Genomic DNA, 4,338 nt, shown 5'->3' on the forward strand with positions numbered 1-4,338 from the left:
CATGCGTGATTTCAAACCATGACGTCTTAGTGTATTACCAACAGTAACCTTGGAAACGGTGGTCCCAGCTCTTTTCAGGTCATTGACCAGCTCCTCCCGTGTAGTTCTGGGCTGATTTCTCACCTTTCTTAGGATCATTGAGACCCCACGAGGTGAGATCTTGCATGGAGCCCCAGTCCGAGGGAGATTGACAGTCATGTTTAGCTTCTTCCATTTTCTAATGATTGCTCCAACAGTGGACCTTTTTTCACCAAGCTGCTTGGCAATTTCCCCGTAGCCCTTTCCAGCCTTGTGGAGGCGTACAATTTTGTCTCTAGTGTCTTTGGACAGCTCTTTGGTCTTGGCCATGTTAGTAGTTGGATTCTTACTTATTGTATGGGGTGGACAGGTGTCTTTATGCAGCTAACGACCTCAAACAGGTGCATCTAATTTAGGATAATAAATGGAGTGGAGGTGGACATTTTGAAGGCAGACTAACAGGTCTTTGAGAGTCAGAATTTGTTGCATTTCACACACTTAAACCACGTCTTCTTTCGAATACTGCATGAAAATGGCTCCACATAGATGAGGCCAAAAGAGATGTCAGCAGCTTATGTCAAAATCCTTAGCTGTACTTCTGATTGATTTTTTCTTCAACTTCACCTGCCTGACTGCCTTTAACATTATGTCAGGCGGTGTACTGTCATTCTCTGTCTTGTGTTGATAATTTTCTTCCTTCCTTCAAAAACACATTCCTCCTTGCAATTACAAATAAATTACAAGCTTATTTGTCTACTACCCTTGTTGCCTAACTAAATTAATAACTGGATCATGTAGTGTGTGTGTGTGTGTGTGTGTGCGCGCATGTGTTTGTATCTACTAACACACTACATGCCTACGGTATAAGACCTTGTATACCCTGTCATGAATTCAGTCTTGTCCAGGCATATGGCTGCTGCTGTAAACTACAGTGTATAATATTCTATTTACAGAAACATTTAATACTGGTGTCAGAGGTAATTACACAATTTCACATAGTTTTTCAAGCAAGTTTTATGTGTTTATTTGTACTGGGGCAAGTAATCACATGTGACGACTTGCCCCAAAGTCATTGAGACAACTTGCCCTAAACTGACATGTGTTCTAATGTTGGCTAAATCTCAAGGTTAGTTTAACATAGCACTTCAGATGAAGTATCAAAAGACACGTTAGTGTCTCCTCTACTTTATGCAAAGTTATCATTTTGAACATTCATATCTAATAAGGTTGGATTACATAAAATGTAAGGTGCAAATGTTTTACTTTTGAAACAAAAAAATAATAAAATTGTGCTCACTTCAGATTAGAGTGACCTTGACCACATGTGAACAGTAAGTTGAACATAGAAAAATAAGTCACACAAAATGGCTATTTGATTTTTGACATACAGGCTGTAGTGTTGGAGTTCTGAGCAGTGTAACAACTTACACACCAGGCAACTTACCCCGCTCTCCCCTACTACTGACCAGTGCTTACTACTGAAGAATTTAGGAAGATATGGAATTGGATGGGTAGCCCCTCCTCACTCCTGGTTGAGTAACTTCCTGAAGAAGAGGCATCATTAAGTTCAAATAAATATTTTTTTGAATCACTACTATTAAAGGTTACTTGTGGAGTTCCCCAAGGCCCATTATTGTTTATTATAAATAATATATGGGTTCCCATAACATTAAAATGTTTTTTTATTTGCAGTAGTAATACACTAAAATGCAAATTATAAATATTTTGTAAAGGGTTAAACGTTTTAAACACACACGGTTCCTTAAAAATCTAGCCTACTTGGAAGTTGATACAATGGATCAATCAAAAACATACAGTATGGTCACTGTTATAAACAGTTAACATTATGTTAGTAATGGAAAAGGTTCCACATGGTCCAACAAAAAATCGGTGCTTCTTCCAATTGTCAGCCAATATAAGGAATAACAGAAATTTTTTATCTGACGTTATCTAAAAGTTATATAATTTATTACTGATTATTTAACACAGCTCTCATTCGTTCTTTTGTACTTTAAAGAACTGAATTGTGTTATTATTATTAGAGTAGAACCTATGCAATTATATTATTATTTTCACGATTTCTGTCATTCCTGCCCCGTGGTCATGTTTAATTCCTAAAGAACAGAGAAATAGCTAGACTATCACGCTATTCCGCGCTGTGGTCTCGGACTGTTGATCCAGATCATCGGATCAGATTTAGACGGTGAACAAACAGCCTGTTATTACAGAAAGCACAGCCGAAGCGACTCCTACCTTTTGAGTTTATTCTCTCAGGCTGAAGCTTGTCAACCGTAAAACTCTCTGAATTTACTGTCACACTGTTTTCCTCAGACAAATGTACACAACCTTTGAAATTACATTACGTAACATCCGTACAACGTGCTCTCTCCCCTTTCTCTCAGGCGAAGCACGGAGTTCTGGGTATTGTAGGCGAAAGGACGTCTCATACAGGAAACCAGACACTGGGACCGTCCCTGGCATAGTCCCACAAAACAATCTTTACCTGAGTAAAAGTAGCAATAACACAGTGTGGAAATACTATGTTACAATTAAAAGTTCTACATTTATTACCAAGGGGAGATGATGAAGTTATTATCTTTTTACTTGTGCGCACAAGATGTGTCTCCAAGGACTTCAGATGCTTGTTGCCATCATCTAATGTAGAGAACTCAGCTAATCAAGTTTTATTTTAACATATAATGACATTTTTGCTGCTCTTGCACTTGGACACGGGATTGTCAACAGCAGGAATCATTTGAGATTGAGGAGTACTCACTGGAGTGAGTACAACAAACCAACGCATTCAGAGTTGGTGGGGTATCCTCCAGAAGTAAGTAATATTTGATGTTTCTTGCTTACTAAGCAGTATGCTGTCATCTTGTCCTTTTGTCTTTTTGTTATTTGCTAGGTCTTGGTTTGTGCTCCATACCATATGATTATGGTCCTGAGCAAATTAAATACATGATATAAAATTAAATGAAAAAGAGGGTATGGAATATTGGATCCAGCTTCTTGGTGAGCTAGAAGACGAAGGAGAGTTTGATGGAGGCTTACTGAAAAAGGCCATAGTTCAGCTGTGCGTAATGGAAATAATTCAGGTAAGATTATTGTTAATGCGGTTACACATGGACGTCTTTTTCTTCTTCTCCTAATTTTAAAAAAAATAATTTACAAACTTATACCTGTAGCAGAATTTTGTTGAAAACATTACTTGACACTAAAACTGAATTCCTAACTTTTTATTGAAGCCTAACAGATGTAGGGTATTTTGAAGAAAATGTCAATAAAATGATGTTTGCATTGTACTTAGTGACAGCTTTAATGTCAAAATCAAACCCTTCAGAACAGAAGATGTGCAAGCCCTCAATCATAACTGTTTTTTCTCCATATTTTCAAATTCCTTAGCTTCATCAATTAAAACTTTTCCCTTAATGGTGGCCTACAAAGCATTTATTACAAAGTTATTTATTTGACTCTTGACAGTCCACAGGTTGCCACAGGAAACCAGAGTAATAGGCATCATTATAATACTTATAGTACTGGACAACCAAAATGCTTCAATGTTCATTACTGTAATACAACTAAACAGCTTCTCAACATAATGTAATTGACACCTGACCAACCTGAACAGCATCGTGGTGAAAACACACAGTGTGCTATATTGTTCCTTCATATATAATAAAAAACAAGAAGTTTGTATTTCAACATCCCAGAAAACATGCACACCTGCTGAGCAGTTTTAGGTTTATACTATATCCATCACCCAAACTGAGCTGTTCAGAATCGCTGCGGATATCTGGATAGTTCTGATTATTTATTGGTAACATGAGAATACATCCACGTGTTTGCTTGAGGACGACTCTGAAATTCACTGGGTTTTAATGAAGTTTCCAGTGATGTCACTTCCTAACAGAAGATCAGCCCCAGTACAGAAGCAAAGGAAGAGCCTTGAGCCATTCTCATCCAGTTCCCCAACATACACTCACCTAAAGGATTATTAGGAACACCTGTTCAATTTCTCATTAATGCAATTATCTAATCAACCAATCACATGGCAGTTGCTTCAATGCATTTAGGGGTGTGGTCCTGGTCAAGACAATCTCCTGAACTCCAAACTGAATTTCAGAATGGGAAAGCAATTTTGAGCGTGGCATGGTTGTTGGTGCCAGATGGGCTGGTCTGAGTATTTCACAATCTGCTCAGTTACTGGGATTTTCACGCACAACCATTTCTAGGGTTTGCAAAGAATGGTGTGAAAAGGGAAAAACATCCAGTATGCGGCAGTCCTGTGGGCGAAAATGCCTTGTTGATGTTAGAGGT

The 4,338-nt window shown here is 38.1% G+C and overlaps 1 protein-coding gene across 7 annotated transcripts in view; it reads right to left on the reverse strand.

Annotated features, from left to right (window-relative positions):
- LOC123959874 (G-protein coupled receptor-associated protein LMBRD2B-like) overlaps positions 1–2,362 on the reverse strand; it is a 13,854-nt gene extending 11,492 nt beyond the window's left edge. For 5 of the 7 annotated variants that reach the window (XR_006822397.1, XM_046034188.1, XM_046034193.1 and 2 more), the window contains exons 1-2: positions 2,272–2,362; positions 1,463–1,562 (exon numbers count right to left, since the gene is read on the reverse strand). The gene's annotated coding sequence lies outside the window, so the exon portion shown is untranslated. The remainder of the gene's footprint in view (positions 1–1,462; positions 1,563–2,271) is intronic. The other 2 variants (XM_046034189.1, XM_046034190.1) reach the window with 2 other exon arrangements.
- Between the last annotated feature and the right edge of the window lie 1,976 nt (positions 2,363–4,338).

This window comes from Micropterus dolomieu, linkage group LG21 (assembly GCF_021292245.1).
Source record: "Micropterus dolomieu isolate WLL.071019.BEF.003 ecotype Adirondacks linkage group LG21, ASM2129224v1, whole genome shotgun sequence".
Taxonomy (NCBI): Eukaryota; Metazoa; Chordata; class Actinopteri; order Centrarchiformes; family Centrarchidae; genus Micropterus; species Micropterus dolomieu.